The sequence below is a fragment of the Cervus elaphus genome, chromosome 28 (assembly GCF_910594005.1).
Source record: "Cervus elaphus chromosome 28, mCerEla1.1, whole genome shotgun sequence".
Taxonomy (NCBI): Eukaryota; Metazoa; Chordata; class Mammalia; order Artiodactyla; family Cervidae; genus Cervus; species Cervus elaphus.
This window is the reverse complement of record NC_057842.1, coordinates 24,217,790-24,245,667: the sequence shown is the minus strand read 5'-3', so window position 1 is coordinate 24,245,667 and position 27,878 is coordinate 24,217,790. Positions and strand designations below refer to the sequence as shown.

Genomic DNA, 27,878 nt, shown 5'->3' with positions numbered 1-27,878 from the left:
CTGGGAGGATTCCACATGCTGCGGGGTAACTAAGCCTGTGTGCCGCAACTACTGAACTCTGGGGGGCCCAGAGCCCATGCTCTGCCGCAAGAGAAGCCGCCGCAACGAGAAGCCTGCGCATCTCAGTGAAGAGTAGTCCCTGCACCTAGAGAAAGCCCACATCCAGAAATGAAGACCCAGTGAAGCCATAAATAAATAACTATATTTTTATAATTCCTTAAAAAAATAAAAAGAATTATGATTAAATGTTTCATACTTCTCTTTCCTGCTCAAAATGTTCTCCGAGGTAGACCTAAAGAGAGAGAAGTATGGAGTAAGGAAGCATTTACTGGGAAATGAATTGGTATGAAAAATCATAGAGGTTTAAGTTTAGAGATAAGGAGTATTCATATTCAAATTTCCAAAATGAATTTTGCCACTGGGTATAATGTTTATAATAAAATGTGCCCTTTGATCCACTTGAGTGTAGGCTAGGCGTAGTGACTTTCATCTTTATTGAGAGGGTATAGTCAAGGAAAAAACAAAAAGACTACAGTGGGGAAAGCTGGCAGATACCATTTTAAGCAAATTATGAAGGTTAACAACATCAGTAATAATTCATGCTGATGTCATGTACCCCTTGATACGATGTGATGAGCAGTCAGCTTATCTTATGTTTTTCTCTCAAACCTTTGTTATTGTTGTTGTTCAGTCACTAAGTCTCAAGTCATGTTGTCAGCCTAATCATGAGAAAAAAATCACACAGCTAAACTGAAGGATAGTCTACAAAATAACCACTACTCCTCAGCATTGTTACGGTCATGAAAAACAAGGGAAGACTGAGGATCTCGCACAGATTGGAGAAGACTAGGAGACCCGATAATTTAATGCATTGTGGTGCTCTGGATGGGATCCTGGAACAAAGAAAAGACATTGGTGGAAAAACTGGTAGAATCTGAATAAAGTCTGAAGTTGAGTTAATCATCATGTACCTGTGTATTATTCTTCATTTTTGTCAAAAGCACTATTCCTACATAAGATGATGACTTTAGCAAAAATTACGTTATGGGCATATGGAAACTCTCTGTACTATCTTTGCAGCCTTTCAGTAAATTCAAAATTATCCCCCAATTAAATATTTATTAAACACCTATGCATATATACACACCCTGCAATCAAGAGTTAATTACAATTTTAAAAAGAGTAAGAAAGACTAATTACAGCAATGTTGTTGTCATTGTGTTCAGTTGCTCAGTTGTTGACTATCACTTGGTGTTTTAAGTCTAGGCATTGAGACTTTAGCTGGATTAAAAGTGTAAGCAGTTCAAATGAGACTTTTATTTATATTTTATATGCAGAATAACAATGATAATGCCTCATGAAAGTAGTGTTACTCAGTTTTTCTCCCAATTTTTATTTATTGAATGCTGGCAAGACATAAGGAGCTCTTTAAAGCATTACATTTATACATAGAGGTGCTGATACCTACAAACTTATCATCAGACCTGAAACCAGACTGCAGTCCTTCTGACTCCTGGGCTCGAATCCTTTCAAACACAGCTTGGAGCCTATTAGACCTTTTCCACAATTCCATGGGGCATGTGAGCTATTGAGTGGGAAGATATCTTTCTCAGTGGAATTTTGATAAAACAGTCAGAGGGCAGTATTCAGCTTCTATGTGTGTTTGTGTGTATGTGTGTGTGTGTGTTTGTGTGTGTGTTAGTAGCTCAGTCGTGTCCGACTCTTTGTGACCCCATGGACTGTGTCCTCCTGACTCCTTGGTCCATGGAATTCTCCAGGCAAGAATACTGGAGTGGGTTGCCATTTTCTTCTCTAGGGGATCTTCCTGACCCAGGGATCCAACCTGGGTCTCCCGAATTGTAGGCAGATTCTTTACCATCTGAGCCACCAGGAAGCAATGGTCAGAAATGTGGGCATTTTTCCATCCCGATTTGTAGACCTCATCGTCTGTGTCTTTGATGGGGATTTTGATTACCCTTTTTACATCCCTCTGAATGTGCTCCTGGTTAGTTGTGTCCGACTCTTTGTGATCCCATACTCTATAGCCCTCTAGGCTCCTCTGTCCATGAGATTTCCCAGGCAAGAATACTGGAATGGGTTGCAATTTCCTACTCCTTTTACAACTCTGCCTAGTTTAATTGCTGGCATCATCAGAGTTGCGAATTAGTATAATAACAAAATTGCTTTCAGTGTTCTTTTTCAGGTTGATGTAGAAAGTTTCTGAGATGACATTTAATGATCTTCATATAATCCTTTTTGTGTGATACCCAGGAAATTAGTATAGGCTTGAGTTAGTGATTTGATTCCGGTAAACAGAATACAGCAGAAGTGAGAGGCTACCACTTCCAGGATTGGGTGTAAAAGATTGTGGCTTTCATCTTGTGGGTGTTCCGGCTCTCTCCTTCTCTCCTGGATAGCTCAGAGCTGGGGAAAGGCAGCTTCAAGTCCTTGAGGCAGCCCCGTGGAAAAACCCACAGGGTAAGGAAGTAAGGCCTCAATAGTGACAAGAGCGAGCTTGAAAGGGGCCCTTCTTCAACACCTCCTGACCCAACTTAGTTGTTACTGAAGGCCATGAGAAATCATGAATCTTAGCTATCTAGCTAGGCTATTCCTGAATTTCTGATCTGCTGAAATGGCGAGTCTGTTTTTTTCTTTTTCTTTTTTATTGAAGTACAATTAACCAACAATGTCATTGCTAGTTTCAGGTATATAGTTAAGTGATTCAGTTAAATATATATATATATATATACACATAAATTCTTTTTCAAATTCTTTTCCATTATAGATTATTACAAAATATTGAGTAGAGTTCCCTGTGCTATACAGTAGCTCCTTGTTGTTTATCTGTGTTATAGGCAGTAGTGTTTGTATGTTACACCCAAATTCCTAGCTTATCCCTCCCCCCACTTTCTGCTTTGGTAATCATAAGTTTGTTTTCTATGTCTGTGAGTCTCTTTCTGTTTTGTAAATAAGTTCATAGGACAAAGAGATTATTATACTAAGTGAAGTAAGTCAGACAAGGACAAATACCATATAATACCACTTACATGTGGAATCTAAAAGTCTACTAGTTTTAAGCTGCCAAATTTTGGGTAGTTTGCTATGCAGCAGTAGAGAACAGTCTCTCTATAAGGGCTGAATGGGGGAAGGGCACAGATTTTAACCAGGTGCGTGCATTTAGTTTATGCTTCATGTGTTGCTACAGTTGACTGTTCTCTTTTTTGTGATACTGCATATATGCAACTTATTCTTTTACTCAGTTTTATCTGTTTGAGAGTTGTGGTATGTAATTTTCTTAATTATCTAGCAGTAATTGTGAAGGCCCTCCTTCTCTCATTTGTTTTTGTTCTACTCAAGGCAAGCTTTGGGACTACAGAATTAAAACTGAAAAACGAGCTTCAACTTTGCTTTTTGATTGTTAAAATGTTTTGATGAGATGGAAACATGTTTTTAAACATGTTTACTTATTTATTTGGTTGTACGGAGTCTTAGTTGTGACATGTAGGATCTTTGTTGCAGTGCACCGTCTCTCTAGCCGTGGCACACAGGCTTAGTTGCTCCACAGCATGTGGGATCCTCCCGGACCAGGGATCAAACCCATGACCCCTTGACCACCAGGGATGCCCCACACATGCTTTATATCTAATTTTTTTCTTGAAAAGTTTAGTAAATCTCCTGCCTTATATGCACTTAGAAATATTGAAGGACAACATATAGAAGCATCTCCATTTATAAGAAAACCAGATTAATACCTTAATGGGCACAGCAGCTTATGTGATACTTTGAAAAATGCTTGTTCTTTTTTTTTTCCTATAATAATTAAATCATCTTTGTGTATATTCAAAAAAATTAGATATTATTCTTTTTTTTGAATTTCACATTTACAACTCTTGGGTTTAAAGCCAGATAAAATGTCTCGCTACTATTTCCATGTCATCTGCCTATATATTCATCAATCTGTAAATAAACTCATAGGTAAATATATACATACATATTTACCTATAAATATGTACATATGTATATACATGTATAGTATGTATACAAGTAAGTGCAGGTCATGCATGTTTTTGTTGTTGTTGTTCAGTCACTGAATTGTGTCTAACTCTTTGTGACCCCATGGACTGCAGCACGCCAGGCTTCCCTCTCCTTTAACCATCTCCCAGAGCTTGCTCAAACTCATGTCCATTGAGTTGGTGATGCCATCCAAACATCTCTTCCTTTGTTGTCCCCTTTTCCTCCTGCCTTCAATCTTTCCTAGCATCGGGGTCTTTTCCAATGAGTCGGCTCTTCACATCGAGTGGCCAAAGTATTGAAGCTTCAGCTTCAGTATCAGTCCTTCCAATGAATATTCAGGGTTGGTTTCCTTTAGGATTGACTGGTTTGATCTCCTTGCAGTCCAAGGGACTCTCAAGAGTCTTCTTTAACACCACAGTTTGAAAGCATCAATTCTTTGGTGCTCAGCCTTCTTTACATCCAACTCTCACATTTATACATGACTACTGGAAAAACCATAGCTTTGACTATACAGACTTTTGTTGGCAAAGTAATGTCTCTGCTTTTTAATATGCTGTCTAGGTTTGTCACAGCTTTTCTTCCAAGGAGCAAGCATCTTTTACTTTCATGGCTGCAGTCACTTGTCCGCAGTGATTTTGGAGCCCAAGGATAAAGTCTGTCTCTAAATCCATTGTTTCCCCATCTCTTTGCCATGAACTGATGGGACCGGATGCTGTGATCTTCACTTTTTGAATGTTGAGTTTTCAGTCAGCTTTTTCACTCTCCTCTTTCAGCCTCATCAAGAAGCTGTATAGTTCCTCTTTGCTTTCTGCCATAAGGGTGGTGTCATCTGCATATCTGAGGTTATTAATATTTCTCCCAGCAATCTTGGTTCCAGCTTGTGCTTCCTCCAGCTTGGCATTTTGTGTGATGTAATCTGTGTATAAGTTAAATAAGCATGGTGACAATATACAGCCTTGATGTACTCCTTTCCCAATTTGGAACCAGTTCATTTTTCCATGTCCTTTTCTAACTGTTGCTTCTTGACTTGCATACAGATTTCTCAGGAGGCAGGTAAGGTGGTCTGCTATTCCCATCTCTTTAAGGATTTTCCAGTTTGTTGTGATCCACACTGTCAAAGGCTTTAGCGTAGTCAATGAAGCAAAAGTAGATGTTTTTCTGGAATTTTCTTGCTTTTTCTATGATCCAGGGAATGTTGGCAATTTGAACTTAGGTTCCTCTGCCTTTTCTAAATTCACCTTGAACATATGGAAGTTCTCAGTTCATGTCCTATTGAAACCTACCTTGGAGGATTTTGAATATAACCTTACTTAAAAGGCAAAATGGTTGTCTGAGGAGCTCTTACAAATAGCTGAGAAAAGAAGAGAAGCAAAAGGCAAAGGAGAAAAGGAAATACTCATCTGAATGCTGAGTTCCAAAGAACAGCAAGGAGAAATAAGAATGCCTTCCTCAGTGATCAATGCAAAGCAATAGAAGAAAACAATAGAATGGGAAAGACTAGAGATCTCCTCAAGAAACCAGAGATACCAAGGGAACACTTCATGCACTGATGGGCACAATAAAGGACAGAAAGGTTATAGACCTAACAGAAGTAGGAGCAGAGGATATTAAGAGGTGGCAAGAATACACAGAAGAACTATACAAAGAATATCTTAATGGCCTTGATAACCATGATGGTGTGATCACTACCTAGAGCCAGACATCCTGGAGTGTGAAGTCAAGGGGGCCTTAGCAAGCATCACAATGAACAAACTAGTGGAGGTGATGGAATTCTAGCTGAGCTATTTCAACTCCTAAAAGATGATGCTGTGAAAGTGCTGCACTCAATATGCCAGCAAATTTGGAAAGCTTAGCAGTGGCCATAGGACTGGAAATGTTCAGCTTTCATTCCAGTCCTAAGGAATGGCAATGCCAAAGAATGTTCAAACTACTGCACAATTACACTCACTTCACATGCTCACAAGGCCTGCATATACATATTTATTTCTTCATTGCCTTGTGATTGTAGCATATTAAAGATAATCAGAATATCAAAAATTCTTTTATTTCTATATTATAAATTAGAAACACATAGCACTATTTTCTGGAAACTTTCTTAAATGATAGCATATATCAGTGTGGAGAAGATAGGATATGTGGTCTCAAACAAATCTTCCCAGATAATTCTGCTGTTCAATCACAGGTGGATAAAAGTGACTCTAAAGAAATTGTGTCTTTCCTCTGAAATCATATATTTTTATAAATTTGTGTTTTTTTTAAAATTTGAATTCAGAAAATACACACTAAGGTTTATTATTATGGAACACTTGTGATGGAACGTACTGGAGATATTGATCTTAGATTTTGCCCTCACAGAGCTTTCAGGCTGGTGGATGGGACAAACAGAAAGCAAATTACCTACAGTTTTTGCTTTATGTATAGATAGCCTCTTTCAACTTATGATCCAAAAGAATAGTGACTCAAGTCTGCCTACCATGACAACTGGCATGAGCAGGGAAGTATGAACATTTTAGTCCCACATTTTGGCTGGATTACTGTCTTAGTCAATTCGAGCCACTATAACAAAATATCAAAAACTGGGTAATATACAACAGAACAAGAGAAACTTATTTTGGAGGCTGGAAAGCCAAGATCAAGGTGTCAGTATGGCAGGGTTCTCATGAAGACCCTCTTTCTGGTTGTAGATCACTGATTTATTCCTGTGTCCTCACAAGGTTAAGGGGCAAGGGATCTCTCTGGGTCACTTTCTGTAAAGGCACTAATCCCATTCACGAGGGCTGCATCTTCATGACCTAATTACCCCCCAAAGCCTCACCTATTCACACCATCACCTTGGGCATGAGAATTCCAACATATGAATTTGAGGGAGATACAAACATTTACCATATGATGCAATCAGGGAGAGTTTGGCTGAAAGAGGTGACTTCTGTATGGAATTGTACTTCTATGGAATTGAAGGTTAGGGATAATAGGGAAGAAGAAGGACTCTCCACAGAGACAATAGCTCATGGAAAATGGTCTTTGCTTTTATACAAATTGCTACTATCAGTTTCACACTATTATTGTTTAAATATGAATAATGAATAAGATAGCACTAAAAATGGTCTTTGCTTTTATACAAACCTGGTTTTAAAAGTCTCCAGGTCTCCTTCATCTCCTAGAAAGAGCATTTATTGGGTTCTATCTTTTAAAAAAAGGTATTTGGAAGATTTATTTTATTTTAAGACATTGAATGGAATCATTTTCAAGAAAATATCTTGAAAAAATCAGGGAGGAAACACTATACTAAAAATGTGAAGGTAATTCGACAGCAATTTATTATTGATCTAGCTTTGTAAATTTAGTATTTTTCTCCTCAGTCTATCCTTATAAATACATTTCACATAATATAAATGCAGATAAGTAAGTTAACTGAAATGTATACATTTATGGTAAGTGTTCACTAAGATTAAAAATAAAATAATTTGTTAAATTAAAAAAATTGAATTTGACTGATTAAAAATCACTTTCAATGAGTGTTTACAAGGCTTGATGCCTTTCATGTTGTGATGATATTGGTCATTATTAATTGTTATGGTCAACAGATACACAAGGAAAGAGAGTTTTAAGAAGGGGCATTATGATGATGATGGAAATAAACGTGAGCTCATTGGAAGTGCAAAGTTGTTTGAGTATAGGAAAAATTCAAAAGGACACACCAAAAAAATCATTGAACACACGATGCATGTTATTTAGGTAGTTAATGCATTCTTATCTCAGCAAAAGGTAAGGAATGGTTATAATGAATGGTTATAGGTAAAATAAAAACTATTCATTTAAAAATACTCACCATGGTTAGAAAAATCAGCAACAGTGTGAATGCTAATACTATCTCAAGAGAGGAAAAGACTTTGAGAAGGTAGAGATGAAAGAGCTGATGATGAAAGTTTTTTTTTTTTTTTTCTTTTCTGGAAAAGTAGAACGATTCACAAGCTCAAGGCCAGTTATCCTGTCTATGTATCATCAAATTATGTGGCAGTGCCTGCTGACTGCTGAGGAAGTGATTTGCTGTAATCCTTTTCAAGAGAGACATTGCCCACATCAGCAGATTTTCCTATGGATGGAATAGTCTCTTTGGAGAAAAACTATGGCCAAAGAGGCTATTGCAAAAGGAGAAGAGTGTGTCTTGTTTCAAAGCTTCAAAAGACCAAAGTGAAAGTGAAAGTGAAAGTGTTAGTCACTCAGTCATGTCTGACTCTTTGCAACCCCATGGACTGTGACCGGCCAGGCTCCTCTGTCCAGGGATTTCTCCAGGCAAGAATATAGGACTGGGTAGCTGTTCCCTTCTCCAGGGGATCTTCTCAACCCAGGACCAAACCTGGGTCTCCTGCATTAGAGGCAGATTTTTACGGTCTGAGCCACCTGAGAAGCCCCTCCAAGGACCAAGGTGCACACTTATTTCTTGGAGATGTAATTGGAGCCTACAAACCAGAACCCCTTTCAACACTGTAGGCTTTGTGTTTAAGCCTGTTTCTAGAGTTGGTACAAATGTCAGAGAAATACAATTTGGAGAAAACAAGACTAATCTTTACTCTCCCATTGGAAGGTATTAAAGTTTCCACTGAAACCTCACCTTGTAGCTCAGACCCCAGCATGACCCAGTGGTCTCTTCTTGAATACTCTGTTCCAGATTCAGCTCCCTAAGCCTCTCGTGCTGGCTCTGTATCCCTGTGGCTAAACTCATACCTATGCTTGATGAATTCTGTTTTCTGTTGCACTTCATCTTGTCTTCTAGTTTTGGTGTCTTTCCTAATATCCTGAATCACAGTTTCCTTAACAATGCATTTGAAACTAATGGAATATGTTTGAGGAGGGTGCACACGATTCCGTTTCTCTCCATTGGATGATAAAAAGGCCACTAAATAAAAGTGCACTTTGCATAATTGAATTAATGATTTCTACAAGCCATTATTTTTTTGTAAGAGGCAGTAATTTTTCATATCATTTGCAGTGAATGTTCTTCCTATATGATCTCAGGAGATTATATAAACAATATAGTGTTTGTGTTATAAAAAGATACAAAGGTATGGAGGTAATAATCTTGACTAAAATACAGTGTAGCTATAGTCATGTGTGTATTATTTATAAGAGTAGAAAACATACAGATAAAATGCAAAAGCCATTGAGTAAGTCTTTTGACTCACAAACAGATGTGCTATTCTTTAATCTACAAGTAGCCTGAAAAGAGTGTGGGAGGGTGTTTATCATATTCCTTTTAAAGTTTCCAGCCCAAGTGTAAAGGGCTATGTAAACCATCTACGTTTTTGTCAGTAAAAATTATTTCATCCCTTGCTAAAACTCAGTCAGCTCGAGAGTGAAACAGAGCAACTGTTAATACTAGAACTTTGCTTGCTCAGTGGTTGAGGTTATAGTGTAGTGAAAGGCCTCTGCTGTAATACAGGAATGGTCTAATACTTGAAGATGAGCTAAGAAGTATTTGTGATGACTAATGTACTTTTGGTCATTTACTGTCTAAAAGTGAAAGTGATTTATGCTAAATTACTCCACACCAGCCATCTTCAACCAACCAAGTTGGCAACCCACTCCAGTAGTCTTGCCTGGAGAATCCCATGCATAGAGGAGCCTGGGAGGCGACACAGTCCACGGGGTCGCAAGAGTCGGACATGACTTAGTGACTAAACCACCACCACCAACAACCATCTTCAACCAACCAAGTTCGAGCCTTACTGAAATTTCAAGGAAGAATAATAAATACCCCAGGGTTGATCAGTACTGTTATGGAGGCAAAACCATCAACACAATTTGTTGAATGAGGGAAAAACCAAATTGTGGTAGCTGTTTGATTCCTTTCATCACTCTGATTCCTACAATTCCTATGTTCCTGTAGTCGATCCTGTGAATTGTAGCCTCCTTGGTCTCCTCAACTCGGGCAATCCGTATGGTTCTAAAGACATCCTCCCACTTTGTGCTGCATTCTGGAAACTCCCCCAAGGCCCTCTGAGGAGCACCTTGGCCTCACCTGGTTCCTGTCCTTTCCCTCAGGAGTGACTATTCTTCACTGCCTCCTGCCTAGCATGTTCAGAATGGTGGTTTCCTTTGTTTGTTTTTGGTTGATTCAATTAAGAGGATAAATTCAACCTCTCTTACTCTATGCTGGTCAGAAGTGGGAGTCTTGTTTTCTTTGAGTTCGACAGTTGGATACCCCTGGTTTGCAATAAAGTCATATCAGATTTATTATGTTTAGTGTTTGCATGTACAGCTTTTTCAACATCTTTACTTTCAAGTATTTACTCTGTCTTTATAATTATCATGTGTTTCTTATAAATAGCATTTATTAAACTTTGCCTTTTCATTTTGTCTGACAATTATTGATATTGTGTTTAAATTTATGAAACTACTATTTGTTTTATATTTATCCATTATTTAATATGTTCTTCATTTTTTGCCTTTTTTGGGTGATTCAAGTATTTTTCATATTTAATTGTACCCTTTTTTGTGTGTGTATGTGTGGATATATACCTCTGTATGTGTGTTTGTGTATATGCTTAGTAACTACTCTATAATATAAATAAGGATCTTTAATTTATCATAATCCACTTTTAAATAATTGGATACTTTTCATGAGTCTTAGACATTATGGTCCCAGTTTTTGTGCTCTAATGGCATTATATTTTACTTCACACATGTTACAAACACCAAATGCATTATTATTTTTATTTTAAACAGTGAAAAGTTTGAAAAGATATAAGGATATGTATAGTTTATAAATGAAGAAGGAATGGCAACCCACTCCAGTGTTCTTGCCTGGAGAATCCCAGGGATGAGGGAGCCTGGTGGGCTGCCGTCTATGGGGTTGCACAGAGTCAGACACGACTGAAGTGACTTAGCAGCAGCAGCAGCATAGTTTATAAAAGATATTTTATGTTTCTGATGTTCATCATTCTTTCCTGTAGATCCAGGGTTTAATCTATTATTTTATTTCTGCCTTTTTAAAGCTTTTTTTTTAATAGTACAAATAGTCTAGAAACAAGCTATATCTGATTTTTGTCAATAGGAAAATGTATTTCTTTTTTATTATTACAGATACATTTTGCTGAATATAAAATTCTAGGTTAATTTCTTTTTCCTTTTTTTTCTTTCAGCATTTTAAAGGTGCCGTTCCTCCTTTTTCTGCCTTCTTTTCTGTTGAAAAGTCAGACATCACACATATTTTTTTTTTTTTTTGGTATCTTTTTTGCAATGTATCTTTTATAACATATCTCTGTTGTAATGTATCTTTTTTCTTCAGAATGCTTTCATTATCATTTCTGTTCAGTATTTTGTTTATGATATGCCTATATATGCATTTTCCTTGGATTTGTTATGCTTTGGTTTTATTGAGTTTCTGATACCTATGGAGAGGATGATTTTCTTGAATTTTGGAAAGTTCTCATCCAATGTTTTATTACATATTTCTTTTTTTCATTTTTTCTCCTTCCTCTCCTCCTGAAATTATTTTTGCATCAATGCTGACTGTTTACTATTGATCTGCAGAGAGGGACATTTTTTCCTTTTTATATTTCAGTTTGGATATTTTCTATTGTCCTGACTTCCAGTGAGCCAATCTTTCCCTCTGTGACCACTGTGAAGCTGTGAATTCTTCATTTCTGGTAACATTTTTCATTTCTCTCTTTTCTATAGTTCTCCTGCAGGGTTTTACATTTCTCCCCTAAAATTCCTCATCTCTTCACATGTGGTCCATCTTTCCACTAGATCCTTTGGTATTTTTATTGTCATTATTTAATAATCCCTCTTTGATAATTCTAACATCTGGATACTAGCATGATTCCAGAGATATCTTTGCATTTTATAGCAAAGTCACTATCTTTTTGAACTATGGAGATTTTGTCTCCAGTTTATAGTTCTGCTGCCAGCTCTTTCTGCATTACAGATAATCTCTCTCTGCCCTCCCCCTCTGCTTTTAGCTTTGCGAGGGTCACTGCAAGCTGCCTGGGAGGCTTTCTCTCCGTTCCTCTTACCTCCAGGCTTCTGAAGTTGCCTACCTTAGTTTCAGTGGCTGCCACACTGGAGGCTCTCTCAGGAGAGTCCTCAGCCCAGCTGTCAGCCGTAAGTGTATTACAAATGGGGACCTGTGTGTGGAAAAGGGCCTTTGGGTGAGTGTGGATTTGCTCTCTGACAGGGTCTTCTTGGCATTGTATCTGTCAGGCCAGCCTTCCCCTGGTCATTAGAAGTTCATTCAAGTTGTGGCTTGTTTCTTCCTCCTTATTCCCTTTAATAAGATTATTATTAGACCAATATAAAGACCAATACAGTATACTAATGCATATATATGGAATTTAGAAAGATGGTAACGATAACCCTATATGCAAAAACAGAAAAAGAGGCACAGATGTACAGAACAGAATTTTGGGCTCTGTGGGAGAAGGCGAGGGTGGGATGTTTCGAGAGAACAGCATCGAAACATGTATATTATCTAGGGTGAAACAGATCACCAGCCCAGGCTGGATGCATGAGACAAGTGCTCGGGCCTGGTGCACTGGGAAGACCCAGAGGAATCGGGTGGGGAGAGGGGTGGGAGGGGGGATCGGGATGGGAAATACTTGTGGATCCGTGGCTGATTCGTGTCGGTGTATGACAAGAACCGCTACAGTGTTGTGAAGTAATTAGCCTCCAACTAATGAAAATAAATTAAAAAAAAAAAGATAATTATTCTCTTTCCATTCCACGAAAAGTGAGATAGTGAGGTGATATCTGGGAGATAGTGAGGGACAGGGAAGCCTGGCGTGCTGCTGTTCATGGGGTCGCAGAGAGTTGGACCCGACTCAACAAATGTGAGAGCGGGCATGTTTCTCACCAGAAATAAAACAGGATTTGTTAACATTTTGGAGTTGAGTCAACTAGGGTTCTTTGCCTTCTCAGCACTCTGGTGGATTAAAAACACAAATAGTGCAATAGTTTATTCAGCTTGTTTTGGTGGTCATGCCAAAGGCAAAAGTCCTTTGTGATGTTAATATAAAAAATCAGAAGAAATCCCTCGAATAGAGTTATAAAAGGGTTTCCAGTGACAATTGGTGCTTTCTCCAATGCCACTGCGATGCCGGCTATAGAAAGTCTATCAGTTCACTATATGTGTCAGATATTTATATTTATCGGTTCTAAATGCATCAGAACAGAAGGCAAGGAGTGGCCTGAAATCTTGAAAAAGAAAAGGCATGAAAAAAAAAAAAAAAGAAAAGGCATGAAGTTGGCTGCCCTGGTGCTGGAGAACAGGAAATAGAAAACAAGGCAGTCTTGTCCAGGTAAACAGCTCTGCCAAGCACATGCAGCTTTCTTAATCCATTGATTAATGTATTATTTGATCAAGGTGCTTGTTAATTTAATGAAAAATTTATAAAATATTGATTGTGGCATTTTATATGGATTTTTTGCTGGAGAGATCAGCATGTAAAAAGGCAGGGAAGAATAAATTTTTGTACATGTTGTAATAGAGGTGTCAGTGCTGCTAATTTTACTGCCAAGGCTCCTGAGCATACGGTACACTGGGAGAGCAGAGAGCTGCCTGAGAACTCCTTAAACCACTTTCAAATGGAGGCTGAGAGTCACTTTGGTGCTGGTCGGGCAGATGCAGTTAGTGTTAGGACCCAGGGTTAGAGAGCCATCCTGGGACACAGGATGGTTGTCCTAGTTTCCAGTGGGTGGAAACAACTGTTTCCAGTGGGTGGATGATGGTCCTCAGAGATGCAACGCCAGGGTCCCATTTGCAGTGGAAACCATACAAGAACAGGTAAGGAACCGAGTGAGGATTTTTAAGAAGAAAAATGCAACTTGGACAATTATGGATAACTTGACCAGCGTCACCAGACAGTGATATGTGTAGCATAAATCAGATGTTGGTTTGCGTTCTGATAAGTGTCATTTTCTGAGAATGGAGAATTTCATGAAGCTAATATCGGTAAGTAGTTTTCCCAGTAAATACCAGCTTTAAAAGCCCATCTATTTGAGCTAGGAATTTTCCTAGACTTCTTAAATGGGAGAGGCTATTTTGTCTAAGTAATATAAATGTTTTATTTCAATTCAATAAGAAAAATCACTAAGCATCTAACAGTGCCAGGCATGCTGCTGGGTACTGTGGTATAAAAATAAATAAGACACAGTCCTTGCACCTAGAGATCCCACAGGTTACTAGAAGAAGAAACCATGTAAATAAATGTTAGTATGCAATATAAATCAAATTCCGTAATGAGGAACAATCCTATGGTTGAAATGAATGCATCAGGCTATTCAATGTGATAGCATCATTACTTAATGATTTGTTTTGTTAATTCAATAACCATTTATTAAGTAGCTGTGATGTCCCTACTTCAATGTTGATGAGAAGTGTATTTCAGTCCACGTTAATCAATCTAAGCCCTTATGTCTACATTTCACCCTTACATGTACATTTCACACTTTCATATATAGCATTATTCCTGCATTCTCTTACATTTTTACTTCATTCAGTGAAATGAATTTTATATCATCTGATCTGATACATATTGACTTTTTCACTGGAAAAATTAGAAATGATGAATGAAGCACTTTTTTAAAACTAATTGGTTACAGGAGATTATATTTAATTTCACAATGAATTTATACTTGAGCAAGGTTTAAAGTGTATTTTGAGGTAGGTGAAAGGAGGCTTAATGTATATTTGAAACATAAAGAAAAATATGGGAAAAATAATATACAGCTTGTCCTATTAAAAAATATTTAATGAAATAAATTTCACCAGGAAACAAAAGTCAAACCCATGTTCTAGCCTGAATCAATATGGAGAAACACAAAGGAAAATGAAAATGTAATTTGTCTTTGGAATTACTAAAAAGTATTGAAACTAAATAACTGACAAAAGGGAAGCTACAGCTACTGTCTTTTCAAAGTGCACTTCTTATGATTTCAGAGCAATCTGAGAAGGTCAGGGCCTCTCATTCTCACTGACTGCAAAGTAATAGAAGATAAACTCTAATTGTGGGATTAAATGAACATATGGCCAGTGACTTTCCATGAAGAGAATTAGATAGAATTCTTAGAAGATAATTTTTATCAAAGGTGATGAAGAAACTGAGAGCTACTTTTGTTTTTCTTTTTTTTAAAGGAAAATTGATATATAAATATATATATATACATATTTATATATAATATATAGTACTTATATATTAGGATACAGCATATATTGTATGTATGCTCTCAATTATTCAGATTTTTATTGAACCTTAGATACACCTTTTGAAACTAGAAGATTTAAAAACACTTAAGCAGCCTACTTCTTGCTGTTATTAAATGATCTGTATCAAGGGCATTTTTATCCTTTAATATTCACACCTGTATTGACACCTGTGACTCAGGTATCAGATTCATCCCTCAGCCTGAATTCAACTGACCTTCATGTTTTTTGAACGCTATTACAGACCCAAAGAGAATTTCTATGAGTCTGGCTTTTGTAATTTTCTGAATAAAACTAGGACCTTTCTAAAGATTAATAATTAGACATAGGAAACATTCTAAAGACTGGCAAATCAGTTAAATAAACATGTAAAAGTACAGTAGATAACACATGCTTACCTTTGGAAGTTCAGAGTCCAAATGAAGCACCAAATCTAAACTCCAACTGGGAATTCAAGCTCACAGAGCCCCTAGTTAAAAAACGGAGAACATATGAAGTGGGTTTATCCTTTTCCTTCCCAGTTCCATTACACATCAACGTTGTTTTACAAGGAAAATAAATCCATAGTTGCAAAGCAAATAAGAAGTGATACCAGTAGCACAAATGAAATTGTGAATGATTTCCAGAGAATAAGTTCTTACTGATAAATAATCCAGACTAGGAGAAAGTGTACAGGAAGTCCAGCACTGTCAAAGGAGATGTGTTGGGTATGTTGGGAAAAGCTCCAAGTTCAGTCAGGAGGCATGGGGGTGGGGAAGAACTGAAACCAGTCGTCAAGATAAGTATTTAAAAATCTGTCGGCTAACAGGACTCTAGTGGCTTTTCTCCACTTCCCCACAAATTGACTGACAGCAGAGGCGTTTCTTCCTTAGCTTAAGCCAGAGAACATCTTCCTAAAGAAGTTAAATAAACTGCCTAAGATGGTCTAGCCATTCAATGTGACATTTGTCTCTTGCGACAGAAGCCCAGCTGACTGTACATCAGACTGTACAACCGCAAAAACGAATGTAAAAGGAAAGACGTCTCAAGTCAGGAGAAAAACATGCTGAAATACCCCATTCTCAGAGTAACATTCTTGTTATTTTGGCATTTAGGTAGCCTGCTTACCTTCTGGCCACATATCCTTAAATCATTCCTACACGTTGACACATCCTCACCTATTTACACAAAGACAGTAAAACAGCCTGCTCATTTCCAGGGAAAGCCTTTTTGAGGAAATAGAACCAGACCTACTCAGAGAGGGTGCAACACAACAGCTAAATTAATTCATCAATCAAGTCCTTATTCACAAGTATGATTGCCAACTAAAGATCAGAGAATTAAAAAAAATTAGTTCTGATTTTCTTAAATGCAAAGGATGTCAAGAAACAAGCTAAAGAAACAGAACAAATGACTATAGAGGAAAAATAGTTCAATGAAGGTAAGAGAACTTAAATATTCTGATTACATTCTCAGAAAGATTTGCTTCAATATTGAATATATTTAAGAAAAAGGAAGAAGAAAGGAAAACCAGACTACTACTAAAAATAAGCAAACATTTTTGGAACTAAAACCATTTTTTGTGAACAATTACAAAGGAAGTAAAACATACCAAATTAGTGATCCATTCTGAAAGATAATGTTGATAAACTCACAAAACATTGAAAAAGAATTAAATAGATGAGTAGAATAGGGATGGATTATTGAAAATCAATTCAAGGGCTCTGATTTTTTTTTTTAGGAGTTGTAGAAAAGAGTGTAGGGAAAATGAAAATGTGGACATAATTTAATACATTACATTTAATGTATTAATTTAATTTAATTTAATACATTAGAAAAATTTTCTAATACATATTTTGTCCTAGTCAAAGAAAGGTAGTGCAGGTCTTCAGAATGAAAGACTCACCTACAGATGATACCTCAGAACTCAAGGGGTAATGGGAAAGTTGCAAAACTTTCCAGAGAAGAGGAAAATCAGGTTACTGGAGGATGCTAAATGCTGTTTTAACAATAGGAACCTAAGAAAGGCGAAGGTTCCTGACTCTAGGTAGTTGAGTTGACCACAGAAACAAAGGAAGATTTATAAGTAGTACTGCAACACAATCAGATAGGTACTCATATTAGCATAAGTGTAAAAGACCACTAGAGTCCTGGCCCTTAGGTACTCAGAAGAGACTTCACAGAGAGGGTGCTAATCTGACCTGGGTCTTAAAACAGAAGTACAAGTTCACATTAAGTGTCAGAAAATCAGAAACAAATACAATGAACTGCTTACTTTCCTGGCAGAATCTTCTATCTTTTACTTTGATATCCAAGTTTTCTTTTAGATTTCTTTCTCATTTCCCTGTTTATGCTATCTTCTCTCCACTATAAGCTCCTTCAAACTTCTTGTAGTAAGCAGATCATATAGCTTCAATAAATAAAAATACTTAGTTTCTTAACTTTAAATGTAAGTAGTGGAAAGTTTATATTTTTCAGGGAACTAAATAATATTAGTTACACATGACTTTTAAGTTTTTATGGGAAGGGGGTCCTCACTCTTATACCAGAGGCTTTAGTTCATAGTTTTGGTGATTTAATGACTTAGATGATATTATCACTGGGCACATTGATCAACCAAGACTCTCCAACAAGGAATGAAATCTCCTCTAGATTAAATATTTAAATATAGGGCTTTCTATTTGTGCCAAAACATAGAGAGAAAGAAAGAAAAAGAAGGGACAACTCATGTAAAAAGGATTAAAGGAGGCTGCAATGACTGTTCTTGAAGCCTACCTTGTCATTTGAATGTTTATCAGAAAACAGAATGGTGAAATCTGAAAACAATACAGTATTTTTTTTTCATTTTCAAAGACCATGGATTTCTATAAATTATTTTCAGATAAAGATGTTTTAAATTGATGACACAGAGCAGAAACAGTCTTAGTGAGTCAGTAAATTGATGAGCAAGCTTTCCTGAGTACACCATGTATGCAGGACTCCATGGTGGCTATTTTAGGGAAGAAATTGTCAATATTAATGCTGATGCCTCCCTTTGGGAATAAATTGGCGACAGTCAGAGTTTCCAAAATAAAGCCAAGCCTGTTTCAACATTTTTATGTTATAGGTTCTTTTCAAAGTATTACAATATTTGGAAATAAGGGTTTATATTTTAATAATGCAGTTGAACTTAGGGTCAGAAAAAGATAGACATTCATTTTATATTACTACTTGTTCTGCTCCACATAGCATTTTGAATAAAATAGGACATTTGAAGATCCTCTGCACCCAGTTATATTGAGCTGGACTTCTTAAAATTGATTTTTATGGTCTTTCATTTTGGTGGCTTCAGACCACTCGAAAAAAAAGAAAAGCTAGTGTTTGGGGGCAAATGTGCTATGTAGCTTCATCCTTTACCCCAGAAATCAGAAGTACCTTTCTTGAAACCTAACTGCAGTAGTCCAGCCATCAGGAAGTCTTGAAATTTATCCTGGAGACCATTTTCTGTGTCTTTGGCAAAAAGCTTGGAGGCTTGTTTGAGATGGCAAGAGAAGATTTGCACAAGGCATCTGATTCTGAGAAAACGGATTACTTAAAGGTACAAGAGAAGGGTTTTTAGTCCAAATAGGGATTTAGAAGACCTTTTCAAGTGTCTCCATTTGAAAAATCCTTGTTGGTTTCAGGTTGATAACCTATCTCATCATTTGGACAGAGAGCTCAATCCCTTCTGCTCAGAGCGTTCAGAAATCTGACCTACAAAGAGCCTGGCTCTACCAATGGACGGTAATGTTATGATTTCCTTCCCCTTCACCCACGCTCTGAAACAGTGCTGGCAGATTTCCCTTCTGTACAATGAGGCTGCTGACCTTGATAGTCTCAAAGTCCTCTTTCAGTTCTAACCATTGAAAGGATTTTCAGTTCACTTTCCGCTTTCTCCCTCATAACCCGTATTTACTAACATTTTTTAAAGCTGGAGCATAATCGCTTTACAATGTTGTGTTATTTTCTGCTCTGCAGTGAAGTGAATCAGCTAATTTTGTTGTTGTTGAGTCACCAAGTCTTATCCGACTCTTTTGGAACCTCCATGGACAATAGCCCACCAGACTCCTCCGTCCATGGGGTTTCACAGGTAACTGGAGCGGGTTGCCATTTCCTTTTCCAGGGGACCTTCCACACCCAGGAACAAAACTGCATCGCCTCCGTTGGCAGACGGGTTCTTAACACTGAGCCACCAGGGAATCAGCTATGTGTGTACAAGTATCCCCTCTTCTTGGACCTCCCACGGCCCCATCCCACTCCTCTAGCTCATACACAGAGCGCCGAGCTGACCTTCCTGCGCTAGCCGGCAGGTTCCCACTAGCTATCTATTTTACACATGGTGGTGTATGCTAACAAATTTTAAATGGATATGCACTATTCATTAGTGTAATTGTTTGCACAGCTGCCTGAATGTTTGTATGTTTGTGTTCCTATTGTCTGATTTAAACTAAGAACTTCTAGGGAAGCAGGAACCGTGTCTTATTTGCTTGATCTCAGCGCCCAATCCACTGAAGCATATGTTATAGGAAAAAGATGAAAAAGTGTGTGTGTGTGTTTATAGATAGATTGATGTTATGATTTGCAAGTTCAGAAACACATAAAATGTCTATGAATGTAGTTATGGGAGACTGGCTGGAAGTAAACAGGGACAGAGAATAGAGAGAGAGAGGGGACACTTATTCTAAATCAAGATTTCCATTTTCCTAGACTTTGCAGTGTCTTGATGTTTTATCCAAATACGCCAAAGTAAAGGAAGCAGAGCATAAATCTACCTGCTAACATATTTTACATTTATGTCATTTGCTATTTTTCCAAAGTCTGAAAACTTCCAAGGGTAGAGCCATTAATCTGTGACTGAAGAGGCAGAAGGACTAAAGAAAAAGAAGCCTGCTACATCTCCTAAAAAAACAATTCGATGGGGGTACAGAGAAGGCCTCCAATTGAAAGAAAAGAATGGATACTTCCACTCTTCTTACAGAAATTATTTTGCAGAGTTATCGTTGCGGTACTTCAATTTGATGAAAAAGTCCATGATTTAGCACTAAGCATAGAGTGCCGTGTCTGTTGGAGTAAAAAATATGTGAGAGAAGGTCAGAGGGTCAGGTCTAGTTAATTTCTCAGTTTTATGACTCCTTCTCCCTCCAAGATTGCTGTACCATCTATCACCATCATGTTTGGTCAGTATGATTCTAATAGTAGTAATGATGCATTTGGCAAGTGAGACAGTTATCTCATGTGAAAGCTGACTCAGATGACTGACTGTCTTGCATTCTTGTCAGTTGCTTCAAGTCTTACCTCCAGGGACATGCCATCTATGAAGCATCTTCTGCCTTCCTGCTTTCTATGTTCCCCCTCTAGTCTGGAAGAACTGCCTATCACTTGGCAACTGTGTGTCATTGTATCACCTCCTAGTTTTGTATATCTCAGTGAAACAACCTCTTTATTTGTCTGTCTTTAAGTTTCTTGAGAGTATGGCAGTGGGATGTGTTCATTCAGGACACATCATCTGTCCCTGGCTCCAGGATATTCACATGAAACATGCTGAAAATGTGGTACATAAGTGATAGTCTAGATGTGCCACCTCCATAATGATCTAATTTGATGTAACTTGTACTGGAATACCCATAGGCATTATACCCTGAGATATTCTTTTTCCTTCATACACTATTTCATTGACTATTTCATAATACTTTGAAAATCCCCAAGATAACTGGGAAATTTACTCACAGAAACAAGCTATTTCCATTTACAAGGACTCCAAATGTAATACTGGAATAGTTTTCCCTCCTGAAATTCACCTCTTTTACCTCTTCAGAAATATTTTATATGGTTTCTAAAGCTCTTTAAATAAATACATTTTACACAGTAGAAAAAGGAATGTAAATAAGTTAATAAATCTCTTGAAGGAGACTAACCCAAAGATGGCTCAGTGGTAAAGAGTCTGTCTGCAATGAAGGAGATGTGAGTTGGATCCCTGAGTCAGGAAGATGTCCTGGAAATGGCAACCCACTCCAGTATTCCTGCCTAGGAAATCCCGTGGGCAGAAGAGCCTGGCAGGCTGCTGTCCATGGGTTCACTAAAAAAGTCAGACACGGCTTAGCAACTAAACAACAGCATCATTAGAAAAAAGTGTGGTTACAACTTACGATTAGAAACAAATTTCCAAATCCATAGAATCTACACCAAGAGTGAACCCTAAGGTAAACTATGAACTTTGAGTGATTATCTCCTGGTCGTCCCCCAAGTTCACTGACCTCTATGCGAGGTGTCTGCTTTCCTCCCTGAATTCTTTCCCAGACATGGAGGACGTTGAGAGTACTCAGATATCTATAGGAGAATTTGGGGGATTATTTCTACTAATCTGTCCTGTAATCTCTGTACACTTTTTGAGCACCTTCACCCACGTTAATGCCCCAGCTTCCATTGGTCTGAGGTCCAGTATCTTCTGTGCTCTGTTCTGTCAACATAAGGCAAGACTTCTGGCTTCTATCACCCATAGCTTATGAAAGATCTCCACTACCAGGACATATTTGTGAAAATAAACCAGTTATTATCTTTTTGAGCACTTTATTCAAATGGTAAACAATAATGAAGGCTTCAGGAAAACAAACAAACAAGGCTTCAGAATTATCTGCAATCATTGTATGCATATTAACCTCATATCCTAGATTCTCTGATTCAGTTTGTATTTCAACTATTTCATTCTTCTGTCCTCCAAGGTATCTGATACTTAGAATAAATGTATCAGTTTATTCCACAAATATGGTTACCAGATAATCATAGGTTACACCAATTTTGAACCTGATTGAGAAGGGAGGTAAAAATGCAATAGCCAGATGTTTTAGAAGGAAAACATTATTGAATAGAAGTGTTCTCCAGATATGGTTTCAAAGGCAGAGGGAAAGTGAGTGGGACAGTCATCATCATTAGCAAATAATGCATGATTGCCAGATTTCTCAAAGCTAGCCAAATATTGATTGGAAAAAAGTTTTTGAAGGGCAAAATCAAATAAACTACTCTCAAATGTTTTAAGATATTCAAAAGCTAAAATTTAATGCTTACAACAGATAGTTGCATCTAATGTTTAGAACAGATACCTTCCAGGGCGTGGGATGGTGTTTTTGAAAAATAATATCAGCTTTGGAAGAAGAGATGTTAGTGATTTCAAATTCCGTTCTCCTACTCAAATCAATTCATTTTGGCCATCACAACTATTTTATGAGCACCCATTGGGAACAAAGGATCAACCATGCTCTTATGGCGTCATAGTTCTTAAGCTGCGGACATGAAGTAAGGCAAAACATTCTGTAACTGATGGTACTTCCTTGGTGTTCAGTGTAGGATCCAGGCAGTTTCAGTGGGCTCTGTTTTTAACAAACAGCCATTGGTATAGCCTTGCTTTCATTCTCTGATACTCTATTGAAATAAAGTTTGGCTTGGTAAAGATTGGCTTAAAGGAATTGCCTAAAATTTTATTTCCTTTTGCTCTCTTTCACATTTCTTACTTTATGCTAAAAAAGTGTCAACATTCTAACCTAAACTGAAGAAGACACTAACCCATGCTTACCTGTGTTTGAGTCTTTGCTAGGTTGTAATAAATGAGTCATACTTTTGGTGGAAGGAATTTCCAGATAGACTACAGAATATAAAAGCAAATTGCATGAATTCTGCCATCAGAAATCTTTATCATTTAAACTGTTTATCTCCTGCTATCATGATCTTTAAAAATTTTTTCAAAATAATAATACTTTGAAAATCTATATCTTCCCAGAAATTCACTAACTGAAAAAAAAAGGATATACGCCAAATGATATCCTGAAGATGTTGGAAAATTAATTCCTTAAACTTTTATATATGGTTTTTAATTTTAATGTGAAAAGTAAGCCACATAAATAAAAACAAGCTATGTCATAGGTTAATGCACTAGGTGTAACAAACATGACTGGCTTGTCTCTCTTTTTGTGTTCATTGGTTTAAATGCTAAGACTATCCAAATCTTGTATCTGTCATTCAATGTTAAAGACTTTCAAAAAATATTTATCAATTTATTTGGCTCTGTTGGGTCTTAGTTGCACCACATGGGCTCGTTTAGTTGCCCCATAGCACTTGGGATCTAGTTCCCTGACCAGGGATTGAACCCATGTCCCCTGCATTGGAAGGTGAATTCTTAACCATGGGACCAGCAGGGAAGTCCCAGTAATAACAACTTTGATCACAGTTGAATAGACAACTGGCCCATGTATTAGAAGATCAATTTAAATTATAGTAGTTTGTCATTCATTTACTCAATTAAAATATACTTATTTGGAAAATACTTATCTTGATAACCAGCTGCCAGATATTGTATGAAGGATTCAGATAGAAGCCAGTGAAAGAGAAAGACTGCCTTCCCACATGATGTGTATAGATTAGTGAGAGAGATGTAAGAGTAAGTAAATCCATAATAATAATAAATTCTCTGGGGGGTGGAACTGCTCACAGTATCACTGAATATTTCTCTGAGGTAATAAACTGATACCTAAAGGAAGATTCAGCCATGCAAAAAAAAAATATGTTAAGAGGGTAAAGAACATTCTGGGCAGAAAAAAGAAAGAACCTAAGAAAAATAATTCAACCATGGAAAAGCTTGGAGAATTTCAGCAACTGAAAGGAGGTAGATTTGATTGGAGTAGAGAGAGTAGGTGGGCCACCAGGTAAGATGATGTAGGACATTGCAGGACAAGAAAGTAATTTGCGACCCAGTTAAGTTGAAGTGAGAGAGATCAGATGTACTTTCACTTTATGTATCTGCTGTGAGAAATGAAGGAAGCAAGACGAAAACAGAAACAAAGGCAGCAGGGATCATATTTAGGAGGCTGAGAAAAGAATCCACTCAAAAAGTGATAGTGGCTTGGATGAGGATAATAGAAACATAAAGAAAAAAACAGATGTGAGATGTATTTTGGTAGGAGAACTGGTAGGATGTGCTGTTTGAGAAAATGTGAAGCATGAGAAGGGGAGGAAGGCATGAAACATGTCTACCACGAATTTGGGTTGAGCCACTGTGTAGATGGTGGTGCAATTTACTTAAAACCTAGGAGGAGCAGGTTTGAGGATGAGGATCCAAATCCAGTTTTGGATGTGTTGGATTTAGGATGCACTTCAGACATCCATGGCCGCTTGTATATATGTCTTGAACTCATTGGTGAAATCTCAGTTGGAACTGTGTATTTGGGCAGCTAACATTGCATGTTCTACCCATAGAATTACATAATAGAGAAAAGGGAAAGTGTAGAGTGAGAAAAAGAGCAGACCAAGAGTTAATCCCTGAAGAACTGCATTTTGAAGCTGAGTCAAGAAACAGAAACTAGAAAAAGAGACTAGGAGTCTACAAAGAGATAGATAGTATGTTTAAAGAAGCAGGGGGTGACTCATGATGCGGAATGCTGTTCATTGCTCTGCTGGAAAAAAAAAAAAAAAGCAGCTTGGATTTGGATTTGGAAACAAGAAGGCTTTAGTAATCCTGATAAGAGCAGTTTCAGTGGCCTGGGACAGATGCAAAGTAGTGGTAGAAGGGTGGGAAGTAAGAAGTGGAGACAGAACATATTATAAACAATTGTTTCTGGGAATAAAAATAATGTTGGAGAAGTTTGTAGAGACAAGTCAGAGTATTTTCTTTGTTTTATTTTAAATACTGGAGGCATGAGAGAGTGCTTTGAACTGATGGGAGGATGCAGTGGAAAAGGAGAAACTGATGATACCCCAGAGAGAGAAGAGATACTGAAAGAATAATGTTCCTGATGAACTGAGAAGTAGATGAGGGCTTTCCAGAATCTTTGGGAAAAAAAATTTACTCGTTTCTTTCTCTTTTCTTGAATGTTCGTTATTATTATTTAGGAAAGACTCTTCTCCTTTACCTTCCACACTCCAAATAAGTATTTATAAAGGAACAAATAAGTGTACACCTTACCTATATAAGGCTTCCCTGGTGGTTCAGACGATAAAGCGTCTGCCTACCATGTGGGAGACCCGGGTTCAATCCCTGGGTCGGGAAGATCTCCTGGGGAAGGAAATGGCAACCCACTCCAGTACTCTTGCCTGGAGAATTCCATGGACAGAGGAGCCTAGTAGGCTGCAGTCCATGGGGTTGCAAAGAGTCGGACACGACTGAACGACTTCACTTACTTTACCTATATAAATATGTTTTCTTGTATGTCAGGTTGCTTTTGAGCCTGTTCATTCTATTGTTTTGTTTTGTTTTGTTTTTTAATTAAAATTTGTTCTAGAACATTATTTGTCTGTGATGCCATTAATATATCTTTAGTTTTTTTAATTTTTCCAGTGTTGTGTTGGTTTCTGATATACAACAATGTGAATTAGCCATAATTATAAATATATCCCTTCCCTCTTGAGCCTCCCTCCCTTACCCCATCCCACCCCTCTAAGTCATCACAGAGAGCCAGACTGGGCTCCCTGTGCTGCAGAGCAACTTCTCACCAACTATCCATTTTACACACAATAGTGTATATATGTTGATGCTACTTTATCCCTTTGTCCCACTCACTGTATCCCCCACTGTATCCACAAGTACATTCTCTACATCTGCATCTCTATTCTTTCCCTGCAAATAGGTTCATCAGTACCATTTTTCCAGATTCCATATATATATATATATTAATATACTACATTTGTTTTTCTCTTTCTGACTTACTTCACTCTGTATAACAAGTTCTAGGTTCATCCACCTCACTGGAACTGACTCAAATCCATTCATTTTTATGCCTGAGTATTATTCCATAAACAAGCCATAAGCCATTATGTTCTCCATAAACCATTATGGAGAATAGTATGGAGAGTCCTTAAAAAACTAGGAGTAAATCTACCGTATGCCCCAGCAACTCCACTACTGGGCATATACCCTGAAAAAAACACAATTCTAAAAGACACACCAACCCCAGTGTTCATTGTAGCACTATTTACTATAGCCAGGATGTGGAAACAACCTAGATGTCCACTGACATGAATGGATAAAGAAGATGTGGTATATATATACAATGAGTATTACTCTGCCATTAATAATACTCATGAATAAGATAGTTGGTTTACTATAAATAAAAAATAATCCTGAAGAATGTTGAATTATATCTCAAAAAGTGTAGCAGGAGCAATTCAGTTAACAATTGATAAATATTCATTAATTTATTTGTATATATTAGGCATTATGATAAACCATGCAAGAAATCTCAACTTATTTACTTATGGTGAACAATTAAGAAGTAGTATGATATTTAATAGCATGTATTTTGTTTGCTTCTGCTACGCTTGACTTCTAACACTCATTCATTTTTTTTCATTTTATCATATTTTATTATATATATATACAAATATACATATAATATATATATATCATTCATTCATGCTTAGATGCTCAGTCCTGTCCAACTCTTTGTGACTCTTTGGATTGTAGCCCACCAGGCTCCTCTGTCTGTGGGATTTTTCAGACAAGAATACTGGAGTGGGATTTCCTTCTCCAATTTTATATATATATGTATATATATATATACATATAAATTTTATTTTTATTAAAGTATAGTTGATTTACAATGTTATGTTACAGATGTACAGTAAAGTGTTTCAGTGGTATATATATATTTTTCAGATTATTTTCCCTTATAGTTTGTTACCAAATATTGAGTATAGTTCTCTGTACAATACAATAGGTCCTTGTTGGTTGCCTGTGTTAGATATATTAATTTGTTTATGTTAATTCCAAACCCCTAATACATCCCTCTTTCATCCCTTCCTCCTTTGGTAGCCATACATTTGTTTGTCTGTGTTAAACCTACCCATTAGAACAGGGTATGTGTCTCAGTTTATGTGTATGTACTTTTTAATTTGCATGCTCATTAGCTCACTCTTTCATTCACTTTTGTATGTAGCACTAACCCATAAATGATTAACATTGCTTACAGAGTTACTTAAAGCATACTAAATAAAATTAAATTAAAATCTATAATAAAATATCATTTATTTTAATAAAATTTTAAAGTGCATACATAAATAAAATGAGACACATACTCTATTCTTATGAGTAGGTTTAATTTTGGTGGGAAATTTAATTTGGAGGTAGGGGAGTAAAGAATAGTAATAATTATAACAGCAGGCAAAGCATTGTAAGTATTTAAGTGTATAATTTTTTTTTAAAATGTCTAAGGATGGAGAAAGCAATATTTTTAATGGAAGAGGAAGTAGCGTTTTGAGAGCTGAGACAAGCCTAAGCAGACTTCTGATTAAAACATTTTTTCTTTTTATTAGCACCATGCTCTAATCAACTGAGCTAAGCTGATACAACAAAAAATTTTTAAACCTCACTGATGGACTTCCCTGGTGGCGTAGTGGATAGGAATCCGCCTGCCAATGCAGGGGACACGGGTTCTTTCCCTGATCTAGGAAGATTCCATATACTGCAGAGCAACTAAGTCCCTGTGCCCCAAGTACTGAGCTCACACTCTAGAGCCTGCTGCCGCAACTACTGAAGCCTTGGCATCCCAGAGCCTGCTGCCGCAAGTACTGAAGCCTGTGCATTTGGAGCCTGTGCGCTGCGACAAGAGAAGCCATGGCAATAAGAAACCCACGTACCATAACGAAGAGAAGCCCCCGCTTGTCACAGCTAGATAAAAGCCCG

At 37.2% G+C, this 27,878-nt stretch overlaps 2 long non-coding RNA genes across 2 annotated transcripts; one reads left to right on the top strand and one right to left on the bottom strand.

Annotated features, from left to right (window-relative positions):
• LOC122685270 lies at window positions 1-16,105 on the bottom strand. The gene is made up of 3 exons (XR_006338322.1): window positions 15,616-16,105; window positions 257-292; window positions 1-145 (listed from the first exon to the last, which is right to left on the bottom strand). It is a non-coding gene; the product is annotated as an uncharacterized LOC122685270 (long non-coding RNA).
• On the top strand, window positions 12,505-27,878 carry LOC122685271. The gene is made up of 3 exons (XR_006338323.1): window positions 12,505-13,313; window positions 18,859-18,958; window positions 27,509-27,878. It is a non-coding gene; the product is annotated as an uncharacterized LOC122685271 (long non-coding RNA).